We start from the raw sequence: 16,703 nt of genomic DNA, 5'->3' as shown, positions 1-16,703 counted from the left end.
AATGTGGGAAACGCGGCAGCCAATTTTGCGCGCGGCAAATGCAGTATCCGTGAAAAATAATTTGGATGGGAAAAGGATCAGCAGCTAAAAAAAAAATGAAAGCTTCACGCAAGTTGAAGGTAAATAATTCACAGAGTGGCTGCAGCACTGCCCAAGGATTTGACGCCCATTCTTCTCATTCCCGTGCATTTGCCCCTTTAACTCTGCGGCACTGTGCGGGCGGCTGGGAGGCGACGTGAGTTTGAAAGCCACCAAAGCTGCAGCAACCCCTCAGTGACGACCTCAGAGAACTTCCCCTCCAGTTGTCCTTGCACCGTCCGCCTGTTAGCAGGTGCAGACCCTGCTCTGTAAATCCAGTCAGCAGAGGCTCTGTGCAGCCCTTGTTCCCTTCAGTGAGCGCAGCTTCCACGAGCCCTAATGCGACGGGAGAACTTCCAAAGTGACACATGTTCAATTTTTAATTACCATCTCTTGCGCCTGGGCATCAGGGAACGTTGTAATTTGTAAACCAGTCCCCCCACCCCCACCACCCTCCCGCCCACCGCCACCCCTCCCACAGTCAAACCTAGCTTCTTAAAAAGACAACTGTTGTCATTTGTTGTCATTTCGAACTATCTTACTTTCTTGTCATCGTCGGACTAACCGGGTGCTCGCTCCACTGGCCATCGCAATCTTGGAGTGAGTTTTCTGCTTTTCGGTTTGTTCCTGACCTGACGGCGCAGGATTTCTGTCAAGGTAAGGCTGTTCTTTTTTTTATCTCATTGCCATCTGGGACCTCATGAAGTGAGCCACATTCATCATCCGTCTCAGCCCTGTCAGGAGCGAGCTTGGTTTTTCCATATGCCATCGAAAACTTGTCAAAAATAATCGATATATTTTTTGGGGCGTTTTATAATTCTGAGGCTGGTCAAACGACTACATTTTGGTTTGGTGTGTTTCTTTAATTCTCCTAGTGTGAGCTTTCTTTGCATCTCAATTCAGAAGCTCCGTTCCAGGACCTGAGCACGTATTTTAGGCTGACACCAAAGGGCGAAGTGTTGCAAGGTTGGAAGTGCCACCTTTCAGAGGAGATGTTCAACCAAGGCTTCCTGCTCAGGGGCATTTCAAAGATCCCAAAGGCTCTAAAAAGAATAAGAAAAGAAAGACTTGCGTTTCTATAGCGCCTTTCACGACCATCGGACGTCCCAAAGCACTTTACAGCCAATGAAGTACTTTTTGAAGTGCAGTCACTGTTGTAATGTGGGAAACGCGGCAGCCAATTTGCGCACAGCAAGCTCCCACAAACAGCAATGTGATAATGACCCGATAATCTGTTTTTGCTATGTTGGTTGAGGGATAAATAAATATTGGCCAGGAGATCAGGGAGAACTCCCCTGCTCTTCTTCGAAATAGTGCCATAGGATATTTTACATCCACCTGAGAGGGCAGACAGGACCTCGGTTTAACGTCTCATCCGAAAGATGGCACCTCCGACAGTGCAGCACTCCCTCAGCGCTGCACTGGGAGTGTCAGCCTAGATTTATGTGCTCAAGTCTAGTCAAAGGAGGGCAAGGGGTTCATCCAATGTCCTGACCAACATTCAGCCTTAAACTAACGCCACCAAAAAAAACAGTCGTCCATCCATTTGTGGACTTTTCTGTGCGCTGTTGTGTAACAAGAGCGGCTGCACTTCGCAAAGCAATTCATTGACTGTAAAGCACTTTGGGGGATCCTGAGGATGTGATTCAAAGTTAAATAAATGCACGTTCTTTTTTTCTCTGCAATCAAGGCCAATGATTTTTGGTTTTTCAAGAGAAAAACAGACGGAATCCCGAAATCGAAACCCATTAAAAATCCCCGAATCCCAAGTAATGAAGGTGGAAGTTGATTTACTCAGTCGCTGTAAAGCAGTGGCCCTGATTATTGGAAATAGCAGTCGGAGACAGGGCACTGGTTGTCTATTTTCAGTCGAACGCGATCGCAAAAACTCTGGTGAAAATCCCACGTTAATAAAAGCGGAATTTGCCTCTCGCGATCACGAATCACTTCAAGAAAAATCTTACTTGCAGAAGCTGGGAGATGGAAACCATCGGCAACTGCAAAGTAAACTCAATGCCAAAGTGGCGAAACACTTTAAGAAAGTGCTATTTAACGGCAGGGTAGACATCGCCTTTACCTTATTTGCCCTATTTTTGCTCTCCATTGCTCTCTGGTAACAGGAGACCAACTTTATTTCTGGCTATTTAAATATAACTTTGCACATTCCCGGTGTGATGCAATGAGCTAAATTGGTGCTGCAAAGTAACTAAGAACATTTATTTGAGTTGAGGTTAAGTAATCCTTGGTTGCCATTTGACCAAAAGAGTTACTCGATAACCCAGCAAAACAAGCCAGTTAATAAGCAGTTTCAAGCAGGGATCCATACCCTGAACTGTTTGTTTGTTATAGCGCAGTTCTCTACTTTATTTATTCACCTATAAAATGACCCATATGCACGACAACCCTCAACTTTCCGACCGAGTGAAAATATTTGTGGACAAAGTGGGGCAGGAGAGAGTGGAGGTTGGGTGCTGTACTTGCATTGGTATGATGAGTCTCCCACTCCACTATATACAGAATAATCCCTGCTCCACTATATCCAGAATAATCCCTGCTCCACTTTATCCAGAATAGTCCCTGAACCACTATATCCAGAATAATCCCTGCTCCACTATATCCAGAATAGTCCCTGATCCACTATATCCAGAATAATCCCTGATCCACTTTATCCAGAATAATCCCTGCTCCACTTTATCCAGAATAATCCCTGATCCACTATATCCAGAATAATCCCTGCTCCACTATATCCAGAATAGTCCCTGATCCACTTTATCCAGAATAGTCCCTGATCCACTATATCCAGAATAATCCCTGCTCCACTATATCCAGAATAGTCCCTGATCCACTATATCCAGAATAGTCCCTGATCCACTTTATCCAGAATAGTCCCTGATCCACTATATCCAGAATAGTCCCTGATCCACTTTATCCAGAATAATCCCTGACTCACTTTATCCAGAATAATCCCTGCTCCACTATATCCAGAATAATCCCTGATCCAGAAGGCAGTGGAGGCCAGTTCATTAAATATATTCAAGAAAGAGTTGGATATATTTCTTAAGGCTAAAGGGATCAAGGGATATGGGGAGAAGGCAGGGACCGTGTACTGAATTTCAATGATCAGCCATGATCTCATTGAATGGCGGAGCAGGCTCGAGGAGCCGAATGGCCTACTCCTGCTCCTATCTTCTATGTTTCTATGTTTCTGATCCACTATATCCAGAATAGTCCCTGATCCACTATATCCAGAATAGTCCCTGATCCACTATATCCAGAATAGTCCCTGATCCGCTATATCCAGAATAGTCCCTGATCCACTATATCCAGAATAGTCCCTGCTCCATTATATCCAGAATAATCCCTGATCCACTATATCCAGAATAGTCCCTGCTCCACTTTATCCAGAATAATCCCTGATCCACTATATCCAGAATAATCCCTGCTCCACTATATCCAGAATAATCCCTGATCCACTTTATCCAGAATAGTCCCTGATCCACTATATCCAGAATAATCCCTGCTCCACTATATCCAGCACTAATCTCTGGTTAGCATCAATGGGTAATGGGTGAATGGTCTCAACTTCACATTAACCAGTGTTGGATCCCACTTCACCAAAACCAGCCTCAGTCCCTGACGTAAGAAAACTACTAGGCACTTGGTCTAAGCGTTAAACAAAGCTTTAATCAACCGTTTCACAACATGGAGGTCTAGTTGTGTCCTTCACTAGTTCCTGTTAAGAATGTCCTGCGCAAGCTGGGCCCGTGCCCGAGTATTTATACTCTCCCTGGACAGCGCCACCCGTAGGCCGCTCAGTATTATTTCATAAGTCTTTCATGAATGACTGATTCATGTCAGTTCCCACTTCACCAAAACCAGCCTCAGTCTCCACTTCACCAAAACCAGCCTCAGTCCCCACTTCACCAAAACCAGCCTCAGTCCCCACTTCACCAAAACCAGCCTCAGTCCCCACTTCACCAAAACCAGCCTCAGTCTCCACTTCACCAAAACCAGTGTTAGTCTCCACTTCACCAAAACCAGCCTCAGTCTCCACTTCACCAAAACCAGCCTCAGTCCCCACTTCACCAAAACCAGCCTCAGTCCCCACTTCACCAAAACCAGCCTCAGCCTTCACTTCACCAAAACCAGCCTCAGTCCCCATTTCACCAAAACCAGCCTCAGTCTCCACTTCACCAAAACCAGCCTCAGTCTCCACTTCACCAAAACCAGTGTTAGTCTCCACTTCATTTTCGCTTCAATTATCCGGTGCTAATCTCTGCTACACTTTGCCGCTGTGTGTAAGAATCACCCCACTTTAGCCCCCAAATGGTGCCATCTTATTTAAGAGTATCTATAAGTATGTTAAGTCTGTATCTTGGTTGCGAAAATTGGTAACTCAATATTTGCAAAAAAACTCAAATGAGGAAGTAAATTAGACATGGAAGGAAATGTTTCTGAAGTTGTGCCTATTTGTAATACAACAGTCAACCCAACTTAAGTAAATTTATGATCACGAAGATTTATTTTCCGTAAATATACATTGAGAGCTTCTAACTTTGCTCCTTTTATCTCCGATATGTTGGAGGCATTTGGATAATTTTCCCTCCATTGTGTTGTATTTTGTAACCACCTCTGCCTCCTCTCTCCCCTTCACCTTGCCCACCAAGCCTAGCCTTCCCCCAGGCTCTCCCCTACCCTAGTCCTGCACCCATGTCTCTCTCTAGTTTCTCTCCCATCTCCCCTGATATCCTCTCCATGGTCACTTCATCCATGAAACACACCTCTTGCTCCCTTGACCCCATTCCCACAAACTGCTGACCACCCAACTTCCCTCCTGGTCCCCTACTGACATTGTGAATGGCTTCATCTTCTCACTGTTTCCCCTCTCCCTTTCAAAACTGCCGTCATTACCCCACACTAAAAATAAACACTCGACGCTTCTGCCACTGTAAACTACCGCCCCCATCTTAAATTTCCCTTTCCTCGCCAAAGACTTTCAATGCGTTGTTGCCTCTCAAATGCATGCCCATCTTTCCCGCAACTCCCGGTTTGAATCTTTTTCATCCCTTCCACAGCATCGACACAGCCCTAACCAAAGTCAGAAAAGGCAGCCTCTGTGATTGTGACTGTCCCTCATCACTCATTACTCCCGCTGACCTCACTACTGCCTTGGACACGATTGACCTCACCATCCTCCTCCAATGTCTCTCCTCTGTTGTTTAACTCAGTAGGATCGCCCTCGTTTAGCTCCACTCTTACCCATCCAATCGTATCCAGAGTATTTCCAGCAATGGCTTCTCTTCCCACCTCTGCACTCGTATCATTCCTTCCAGAGTCCCCCAAGGATCTATCCTTGGCCTCCTTTTCCTCAGCTACCTGCAGCCTCTTGGGAACATCATCCATGACATGTATGCTGAAGACATCCAGTTCTCTTTCATCAAGATCTCTCTTGACCCTTCTACTGCTTCTACATCCAGCCTTGGATGAGCTGCAATTTCCTCAATACTTGTTATCGATTCCAAATTTCTCCCAGCCACCATTTCAGACTGAACCAGACTGTTTGCAGCCTCAGCCCAGTTCAAGGCAAGCTGAGTTTCCGACTCCATATCCTCTCCATCACAAAGACCACCTACTTCAACCTCTATAACATCACCGGCCTACATCCCTACATCAGCCCACCAGCTGCTGAAACCCTCATCCATGCCTCTGTCACCTTCAAACGCGACTATTCCAATACTCTCTTGGCCAGCCTCCCATCCTCCATCCTTCGTACAAAATTCTACTGCCCATCTCGTATCTCACACCTAGGGGGTGATTTTATCAATGGGGACGTGATGGAGGTGGGACTGCTGCTTGTCGGGTTTTAATCCCGCCTCCATTGACGTCCGGCCAACCCACGCTATCTTCCCTTGATTGACCTTGTTAAGCCCCGCCCAGCAGGCTTAGCAGGCCAATTAAGGGAAAGCCGGTGACAGAGAACGTCAGCGTATGACGTTTCATCTGTCAAGATGAATTGTCATCGTTTGACAGCTTTGAGAAACTATCAAACACTGACAAGCTCTGTTCTTTGGTGAGTCCTTGTACTCAAGACTCACCAAACCTCTTTCCTGAGCAGAAATCAGATGGCTGTTACATCGGAGATTGCAGCAGCCATTCTGTCATCTCTGCCGTAGAGATGAGGCAGCTCCGCAGCCTAAAGGGATGAAGCCTGGAGGAAGAAGCAAAGGTAAGTAAACTTATTAAAACACTTTAGACTCACCTCACACACTTACTTCTCCACACTTGCACTCATCACTCACCTGCACACCGGACATTTCGGCCCCTCCGACCTCCGCAGACCCACAGCTCGCCTCGCTGACCCTGGCGAGGTTCGGAGCCGTCGGGAAGCCCACACTTTAGGGCTCAAAATAGGGATTCTCCAAAAAACTGCCTGTTAACAGGCAGTTAATTGGCACTAATCTCCTTCCCGCCTCGAGGAGATGGGACCCGGCGTGGGTCGGGTATCCGCCTCCCGGGAAGGTGGCACGAAGGCGGGTTGGGCACCCGCCCCCAGATTCTGCCATTTTCCCGGCAGTCCCGCCTCCATACCCGCCTCCCCAGGGCTGGGAAAATTGCCCCCCAAGTTCTGCTCACCCATCAACCATGTGCTTGCTGGCTCACATTGGCTCTCAGTCCCCCAATGCCTCAATTTTAAAATTCTCATCCTTGTGCTCAAATCCCTCCATGGCCTCACCCCTCCCTATCTCTGTAACCTGCTCCCAAAACCACCCGAAACTCTCCATTCCTCGGACTCTGGCATCTGGTACTTACCCCACTCTCTTTGCCCTACCATTGGTGGCTGTCCCTTCAGCCTCATAGGCCCCATACTCTGAAATTCCCTCCCTAACCTCCTCCACCTCCCTCTCCTCCTTTAAGCACTTCTTCAAACCCATCTTTTTTGGCTAAGCTCTTGCTCAACTACACAAATGATTTGCATTAACGTAGCACCACTAATGTAGAAAAACCTGCATGGTCACCCCTCCTAACATCAGCTTTAGCTGGGCGTCCACTTTTTCCTTATGTTTCTGTGAAGCACCTATTTATTTCTACATTAAAGGTACTATTGAACTGCGGTTATCACAGCATCTGGTTCCAGAGTGACATTGTACGTAGGTTTGGCACCGGATTACCTGCCCACCCTCAGAGTGCCATGTGAGGCATTGTTTGGTGGACATCAGAGGAGAACAATAGAGGGAGCCTAAATATTATTTCTAGTTGTTGTACCCTGCTGAGTTCGTATATGTTTTCTTTGTTTTCCTCAATTGACGGATTATATCAGGTTTACAGTTCAACTTGTACACCAGGACCTTTTGGACACTAGAAAATGCAAGTATGAATATTGGGCGAGAGCAAGATCTGGTTGAATGAACTTTGGAGACTCATTGTTCAATACAAGTCCTACATTACAACAGTGGCTACACTTCAAAACTACTTCATTGGTCGTAAAGAGCATAAGAACATAAGAAATAGGAGCAGGAGTAGGCCACTCGGCCCCTCGAGCCTGCTCTGCCATTCAATAAGATCATGGCTGATCTTGGGCTCAAAGCCACTTCCCCGCCCGCTCCCCATAACCCTTCACAAGATGCCCTTATCTTGTAAAAGTTTGTCTATCTCCACCTTAAATGTATTTAATGACCCAGCCTCCACGGCTCTCTGGGGCAGAGAATTCCACAGATTTACGACCCTCTGAGAGAAGAAATTCCTCCTCATCTCAGTTCTAAAAGGGCGACCCTTTATTCTGAGACTGTGCCCCCGAGTTCTAGATTTCCCCACGAGGGGAAACATCCTCTCTACATCTACCTTGTCAAGCCCCCTCAGTATCTTATATGTTTCAATAAGATCCCCTCTCATTCTTCTAAATTCCAAGGGGGAAAAATTCAGTTGGATTGCGCCTCCCGTTAGCGCCTTAAGAGGGCGCTAATGGGGCGCAAAGCAACTAGCGCCCGGGCACGGCGATGTTTGCGCCGCTCGCGAAATTAACCAGACATTTTTGCGGCAGCTCTAAACACTACCGCCACGATCTCCTGCGCCGGTAGATCGTGACGTCAGTCGAGTGTGCAACGCCCCGGTAGCACCCGGGACCGGATATTGAGTGGTGCCCCCTGCCTTACCGCCTGCCGCTAGCAACGACAGGTTGACAGGAGCATTTTGCAGTCAGGAAGGGATTGGGGGAGCGCTATTTAAAGGCGACCGCTTCCTGCCTTTTTTTGTTGGTGACATTTTTGCACCACGCATTCTGAGAGAGAGAGAGAGACTTCTGGAGAGATTCAACGCTGTGTGAAGGAGTTTTGGGTACTGAGCAGCACTTTGCAGGTTCATTTTGATTTGCCCTTCCTTGCATTGATTTAGAAGAGACTGTGGGGGCTGCACTCTGAGCTCTTTCCCTGGGCCTCTCCATTGTTCTTTCCAGCAGATTTGATGTACAGGTCTCTCCAGGCTGAGATTCAAGGCTGCAATGAGCAGGATCAACCCTCCCCTTTAAGAACTGGCCGGTGCCAGTGTGTCTGTGTTCCATTGCTGACTGACATAAGAACATAAGAAATAGGAGCAGGAGTAGGCCAATCGGCCCTTCGAGCCTGCTCCGCCATTCAATAAGATCATGGCTGATCTGATCCTAACCGCCAATCTACTATCACTGAACCATCTCCTGAATCTAACAGAATTAGACACACGAAATAGGAGCAGGATCAGGCTACACGGCCCCTGGGCCCGCTCCGCTACCCACAGGGCCATGACCGATCCGAACCTAGACTCATGTCCAAATTCCTGCCCGCTCCCCGTAACCCTTTATTCCCTTTACTTCTAGGAAACTGTCTATTTCTGTTTTAAATTTATGTAATGATGTAGCTTCTACAGCTTTTTGGGGCAGCATATTCCATGGACCTACCACCCTCTGAGTGAAGTAGTTCCTCCTCATCTCAGTTTTGAAAGAGCAGCCCCTTATTCTAAGACTATGCCCCCTAGTTCTAGTTTCACCCATCATCGGGAACATCTTCCCCGCATCCACCCGATCCAACCCCTTCACAATCTTATATGTTTCAATAAGATCGCCTCTCATTCTTCTGAACTCCAATGAGTAGAGTCCCAATCTACTCAACCTCTCCTCATATGTCCATCCCCTCATCCCCGGGATTAACCGAGTGAACCTTCTTTGTACTGACTCGAGAGCAAGTATGTCCTTTCTTAAGTATGGACACCAAAACTGTATGCAGTATTCCAGGTGCGGTCTCACCAATACCTTGTACAACTGAAGCAATGCCTCCCTATTTTTATATTCTATCCCCCTAGCAATGAAAGCCAACATTCCATTGGCCTTCTTAATCACTTGCTGCACCTGCATACTAACCTTTTGAGTTTTGTGCACCAGGACCCCCAGATCCCTTTGTACTTCAGTACTTTCCAGTTTCTTGCCATTAAGATAATAACTTGCTCTACGATTTTTCCTGCCAAAGTGCATAACCTCACACTTTCCAGTATTGTATTCCATCTGCCAAATCTCTGCCCACTTACTTAGCCTGTCTATGTCCCCTTGCAGGTTTTTTATGTCCTCCTCACTCACTACTTTCCCTCCCATCTTAGTATCATCTGCAAACTTTGATATGTTACACTCGGTCCCCTCCTCCAAATCGTTAATATAGATTGTAAAGAGTTGGGGACCCAGCACTGACCCCTGTGGAACACCACTAGTTACTGATTGCCAGTCCGAGAATGAACCATTTATCCCAACTCTCTGCTTTCTGTCAGATAGCCAATCCTCTATCCATGCCAGAATATTACCCCCAATCCCATGATTTTTTATCTTAAGCAATAATCTTTTGTGTGGCACCTTGTCAAATGCCTTTTGGAAGTCTAAATACACTACGTCCACTGGTTCCCCTTTATCCACCCTATATGTTACTTCCTCAAAGAACTCCAGCAAATTTGTCAACATGACTTCCCCTTCATAAAACCATGCTGACTTTGTCCTATTAAATTATGATTATCCAAATGTCCTGTTACTGTCTCCTTAATAATGGACTCCAATATTTTACCTACCACAGATGTTAGGCTAACCGGTCTATAGTTTCCAGCCTTCTGTCTACTGCCCTTTTTAAATAAGGGCGTTACATTAGCAGTTTTCCAGTCTGCCGGGACCTTTGCTGAGTCCAGGGAGTTTTGGAAAATTATTACCAATGCATCCACAATCCCTACCGCCACTTCCCTCAAGACCCTAGGATGTAAGCCATCAGGTCCAGGTGATTTATCCGCCTTGAGTCCCATTATTTTACCGAGTACCACTTCCTTAGTGATTTTGATCGTGTTTAGCTCCTCCCCCCCTATAGCCCCCTGTTTGTCCAGTGTTGGGACATTCTTAGTGTCTTCTACTGTAAAGACTGATATAAAATATTCATTCAGTGTTTTTGCCATCTCCATATTCCCACCATTAATTTCCCGGTCTCATCCTCTAAGGGACCAACATTTACTTTAGCCACCTAAAGTATGACATCACATGACCTTCGCCAGTGCTCTGAGGTAGCGCCTCGCTCCTCGGCCTTTGCGCCTTAAGAGAGGTGTGTAGTGCCTGATTTAGCGCTCCAATCAACTTCAGGGGTGATAAAAGCCAAGTTTGCAGTTGGAGGCGATAATTATACGCCAGGCGCTAAACTTTGCGCACGGCCGATAATTGCGCCCCAAACGGGGCGATACTGAATTTTTCCCCCAAAGCCTTTGGGACAGCCTGAGGTCGTGAAACGTGCTGTATAAATGCAAATTCTTTCTTTTTGTGTTCCTCCCTCTCACTCCACATCCCATTTTTATGGACTTCAAAATTAATCGTTTGATAAAAGTCTACTTATTTATCAGAATGCAGAAGGTAAATGGGGTTGAAGATGTTCTCAATCTGTTTATAAAAATGTATATTTTCTGAGAAAGCCTGACAGAATCTGAATTGACGCTGCTGTTAATTCTGGCAGCCGTCTATCTGAAGAGCAGGCGGTCACTGTGAACTCTTGTCCTGGACTACTGTATTACATCTGTTACTCATGAAGGATGGACACTTGGGTAAGATGCCGAGAGCCAACTACGGGCGTGGGACTGTACCCAACAAGGATTTTGATGGTGTCTTCAGGAGAGGATTTGGGTGAGGGAGGATGGGTGGGGACAGATGAAGCTGGGACAAGTTTCGCTGTACCAGAACAGAGATCAAAGTGGAGGTGAGTGGAGGAGAGGAGTTCATTTTGTTTTTATAGTGTGTGAGACCCCCTGCCAGTGCTGCCAGTTCCCAGATGCACAGGGTCTTGCACAGCTGGTTTCAACCGTGATGTCAATGTCCTGGGAGCCGTTTGACTCAGCAGCCCAGGAAAGACCCACTTTTAATGACAGTAAGCTAACAGTTCAGACTCTGCCTTTACAATGAGAAATATGCAAGAAATCATACAACTGACACCACCTAACAGTGTTTCTCTGTGTGAATTCCTGATCAGTGACTAACACTCTATTCCACATTGGTTACTCACTCACCAGGAATTTACTGGGGAACTGGGTGGTGCAGTAGGTTTGTCCTTTCACCTCAGGGAGTGATTTTTTAATCAAGGCCAGATACACGCACACCCTCTCCCTTTCTCCCCTTCACCCTTTCACCCCTTCTCTCCTCCTCCCCTTCTCCCCTTCTCCCCTTCTCTCCTCCTCCCCTTCTCTCCTCCTCCCCTTCTCTCCTCCTCCCCTTCTCCCCTTCTCTCCTTCTCCCCTTCTCTCCTTCTCTCCATCTCCCCTTCTCCCCTTCTCCCCTTCTCTCCTCCTCCCCTTCTCTCCTCCTCCCCTTCTCCCCTTCTCCCCTTCTCTCCTTCTCCCCTTCTCCCCTCCTCCCCTTCTCTCCTTCTCCCCATCACTCCTCCTCTCCTTCTCTCCTCCTCCCCTCCGCCCCTTCTCTCCTTCACTATTTTACCCTCTCTCCCTCACCTGGTTGTAAGGGTTCTACATGAAATTAATTTTGGGCCATCTCAATCCCATTCCTAATGGGCAGTGCCCATTCGTTCCTGGGATGTGGGCGTTGCTGGCAAGGCCGGCATTTATTGCCCATCCCTAATTGCCCTCGAGAATGTGGTGGTGAGCCGCCTTCTTGAACCGCTGCAGTCCCGTGTGGTGAAGGTACTCCCACAGTGCGGTTAGGGAGGGAGTTCCAGGATTTTGACCCAGCGACGATGAAGGATCGGCGATATATTTACAAGTCAGGATGGTGTGTGACTTGGAGGGGAACTTGGAGGTGGTGGTGTTCCCATGCGCCTGCTGCCCTTGTCCTTCTAGGTGGAAGAGGTCGCGGGTTTGGGAGGTGCTGTCGAAGAAGCCTTAAGACGTCCCAAAGCACTTTACAACCAATTTTTGAAGTGCAGCCAGGGTTGTGATGGAGGAAACACGGCAACCAATTTGTGCACAGCAAGCTCCCACAAACAGCACTGAGATATATGACCAAATAGCATGTTTTCGATGCTGGTTAAGGGGTAAATGTTGGCCAGGAGGAACTCCCCTGCTCGTCTTCGAGCAGTGCCGTGGGATCTTTATGTCACCGTGAGAAGAGAGATGGAGATGGGAGGTCATGTGATGAAATCTCCAGGAATAGGCCCAACCAGAGTTGGCAACCCTAGCTCCATAGTTTTCTGACAGTTTGACTCTGTCTATGGAGCTACCTGGAAAATTGATTATTTCTTTGGCTCTCTGCCAGTTCTGAAGATACAGCATTGCTTTTCTTGCGGGCTGGGGGGCCAAGGTGGGGGAGATGGTTACGTAGCTTTCACACTCCGTGTCCAAAAATAATAATTTCATCAAAACCTACCACTGCCGCGACACATGTCTGACCATCTTGTTGACATTTCCGCCTGGATGATCTGTCAGCTTTTTACAAATCTTTAGCCCCTATATCCATGTTATGAATTGTTTTCAAATAGATTTAATGGCTCTGATTTTAAGAGGAGGGGAGGGCAGAGGGGAGGGTACGGTACGCGGGAGCCCTGGAGTGGGTGTCAAAACCCGGGAGGTCGGGGGTCATGGGGGCCATGCAATTTTCACGCTGATCCGCTCAAACCCGGCCAGATCCAGTGACAAGTCAACAACTTCAGGTGAGGAGGGCAAGAGAGAGTGAGAGAATCGACAACGGAAAAAAAAAGTCACCGGGATAGACGTTTCCTCCGAAGCTTTGGCGGAAGATCGGAGGAAACCTCGGAGAAAAGGCGGGGAGATCCCTGTGGGGCTTCCTCCCGATCTCTCGCCGTAATTTCAGCGGGAGATCGGCCGAAACCTCGGAGAAACGAGGTGAAGAGTTCCGTTCCTCCGGGCTTTCCCGGCGATCTTAAGATGGGAAAATTCCCACGGAAATTCTACCCCACCGTTCTGGTTTAAAAAAAGAGCTGCGAAGAATAAAGCACATTTCTCAAAGCAACAGGACACCCTTCCCCCAGCTCGACACCTGTCTCTCCCTCACCCTCTCTCTCCCCCACCCCCAGACTGTTCAGTTTACAAAATACCCACATCCCTTTTCTTCCCTTGAAGTCCGACGATAAATCACTTGAAGTTGTTTTAAAACACAATTGAGAAACGCTAAAAAAAACACAAAGAGAATTTTTAAATTTATAGACAAGCCCTTGAACAAATTTTTGAAAGAAAACATACTTCAGCTGGAGTATTGTGTCCAATTCTGGGCGCCACACTTTAGGAAGGACGTGAAGGCTTTGGAGAGGGTGCAGAGGAGATTTACTAGAATGGTTCTAGGGATGAGAAAATACAGTTATTTGGAGAGACTGGAGAAGCTGGGGTTGTTCTCCTTGGAGCAGAGAAGGCTAAGAGGAGATTTGATAGAGGTGTTTAAAATCATGAAGGGTTGAGACAGAGTAAATAAAGAGAAACTGTTTCCAATGGCTGAAGGGTCGATAACCAACGGGCACAGATTTAAGGTGATTGGCAAAAGAACCAGAGGCGACATGAGGAAAAACATTTTTACACAACAAGTGGATAGGATTTTGAATGCGCTGCCTGATAGGGCGGTGGAAACAGATTCAATAGTAGCCTTCAAAAGGGAATTGGATAAATACTTGAAGGAGAAAAAATTGCAGGGATATGGGGAAAGAGCGGGACTGACTGGATCGCTCTTCGAAAGAGCCGGTGTAGGCTCGATGGGCTGAATGGCCTCCCGCTGTGCTGTACTGTTCTATGACTCTACTGAAGTTGCATTTTGGAAAAAAATCAACTGCTACTCCCGAGGGACTGGAGGTGCCAGAGTGACACTTGACAGAGGCGACCTTTCCTACTGGTAGCCAGGCAACGGTGATTTGCATTCACGGGTGAAGTGTCACACATATTGCGGACTGTTCTGTGAGCCTTGAATGGCTGAGTTCTTCAGGACTGAGCTCCGTTTGTCCAGCGAGAATGTGACTCGAAACCAAAGAGCTGTGAAACCGCATATGGAATGAGTTTTCAAAATCGCTCCGTGACCTCAACAACAACAACTTGTATTTATATAGCGCCTTTAACGTAGTAAAACGTCCCAAGGCGCTTCACAGGAGCGTTATAAGACAAAAAATTTGACACCGATCCACATAAGGATAAATTAGGGCAGGTGACCAAAAGCTTGGTCAAAGAGGTAGGTTTTAAGGAGCATCTTAAAGGAGGAAAGAGAGGTAGCGAGGCGGCGAGGTTTAGGCAGGGAATTCCAGAGCTTAGGGCCTAGGCAACAGAAGGCAAGGCCACCAAAAGTTGAGCGATTATAATCAAGAATCCTCAGTAGGGCAGAATTAAAGGAGCGCAGATATCTCAGGGGGGTTGTGGGGCTGATGGAGATTACAGAGATAGGGAGGGGCGAGGTCATGGAGGGATTTAAAAACAAGGATGAGAATTTTGAAATTGAGGCACTGCTTAACCGGGAGCCAATGTAGGTCAGTGAGCACAGGGGAAACGCTTCAAGGACACCCTCAAAGCCTCCTTGAAATAGTGCAACATCCCCACTGACACCTGGGAATCCCTGGCCCAAGACCGCACAAAGTGGAGGAGAAGTATCCGAGAAGGCGCTGAACACCTCGAGTCTCTTCGCCGGGAGCAAGCGGAAGCTGAGCGCAACAGCGCAAGGAGTGCACGTCAACCCAAGCACCCCACCCACCCACCCCTTCAACCACCGTCTGCCCCACCTGTGACAGAGACTGTAGGTCCCGCATTGGACTCATCAGTCACCTGAGAACTCATTTTTAATGTGGAAGCAAGTCATCCTCGGTTCCGAGGGACTGCCTAAGGAGAAGATGATGGGCGAACGGGACTTGGTGCAAGTTAGGACACGGGCAGCCGAGTTTTGGATGACCTCAAGTTTACGTAGGGTGGAATGTGGGAGGCCAGCCAGGAGTGTGTTGGAATAGTCAAGTCTAGAGGTAACAAAGGCATGGATGAGGGTTTCAGCAGCGGATGAGCTGAGGCAAGGGTGGAGACAGGCGATGTTACGGAGGTGGAGGTACCGCCCCTCCCTATCTCAGTAACCTCCTCCAGCCCTACAACCCTCAGAGATTTCTGCGCTCTACTTCAGCATTCCCTATTTCAGGCCTCTTCAGCATTCCCTATTTCAGGCCTCTTCAGCATTCCCTATTTTAATCACTCCACCATTGACCGTCGTGCCTTTAGCTGCCTGGGCCCTAAGCTCCGGAATTCCCTTCCTAAACCTCTCCACCTCTCTCTCCTCCTTTAAGATGCTCCTTAAAATCTACCTCTTTGACCAAGCTCACCATGCCTGAGCCTAGACAATATCGGCAAGTTATTTGACCGTGGCAGGCATCACAACTGAGCCTGATCGGTCCTTGGGCCCCAGCTATTCACAATATGTATCAATGATTTGGATGAGGGAACCAAATGCAATATTTCCAAGTTTGCTGACGACATGAAACTAGGTGTGATTGTGAGTTGTGAGGAGGATGCAAAGAGGCTTCAAGGCGATTTAGACAAGTTGAGTGAGTGGGCAAATACATGGCAGATGCAGTATAACATGGATAAATGTGAAGTTATCCACTTCGGTAGGAAAAACAGAAAGGTAGAGTATTATTTAAATGGTGATAGATTGGGAAATGCTGATGCACAAAGGGACCTGGGTATCCTTGTACACCAGTCACTGAACACCCATCACCTCACCCTCACTGACCTAAACTGGTTCTCTGTCCCCAATGCAGTCAATTCGAAATCCTACATCCCTCCCTGGCCTCAACCCCATCCATCTTTACAATCTCCTCCAGCCCTATATCCCTTACAAAACTTCCTGTTCTCTCTAACGCCACCTTCCTTTACTAGACTTCACTAGCTTAACTTCACAGTTAGGAATAGCCATACTGGCTATTTACCCCTCACTGGAGAGTAATAGGAGTGAGCCTTGGCTCAGTGGGCAGCACTCTCATTTCTAGAGTCAAACAGGCCGTGGGTTCAAGTCCCACTCCCGAGACTTGAGCACGAAATCTAGACTGACACTCTGGTGCAGCACTGAGGGAGCCACTGTCGGAGGGTGCCGTCTTTCAGGTGAGATGTTTAACCGAGGCCTTGTCTGCCTTCTCAGGAGGACATAAAAAATCCCACGGCACTATTTCAAAGTTCTC

At 47.5% G+C, this 16,703-nt stretch overlaps 1 protein-coding gene across 1 annotated transcript in view; it reads left to right on the top strand.

The window, feature by feature from the left end:
* The first annotated feature begins 293 nt into the window (after nucleotides 1-293).
* The window catches only part of rgmd (RGM domain family, member D), a 129,090-nt gene continuing 112,680 nt past the window's right edge, over nucleotides 294-16,703 (top strand). Inside the window, exon 1 of the mRNA XM_086004508.1 lies at nucleotides 294-735. The gene's annotated coding sequence lies outside the window, so the exon portion shown is untranslated. The remainder of the gene's footprint in view (nucleotides 736-16,703) is intronic.

Source organism: Somniosus microcephalus, chromosome 13 (assembly GCF_052327205.1).
Source record: "Somniosus microcephalus isolate GS21.2 chromosome 13, FLI_Smic_1.0, whole genome shotgun sequence".
NCBI classification, from domain to species: Eukaryota; Metazoa; Chordata; class Chondrichthyes; order Squaliformes; family Somniosidae; genus Somniosus; species Somniosus microcephalus.
The sequence above is the reverse complement of the archived record's forward strand: the minus strand, read 5'-3'. Positions and strand labels throughout refer to the sequence as shown.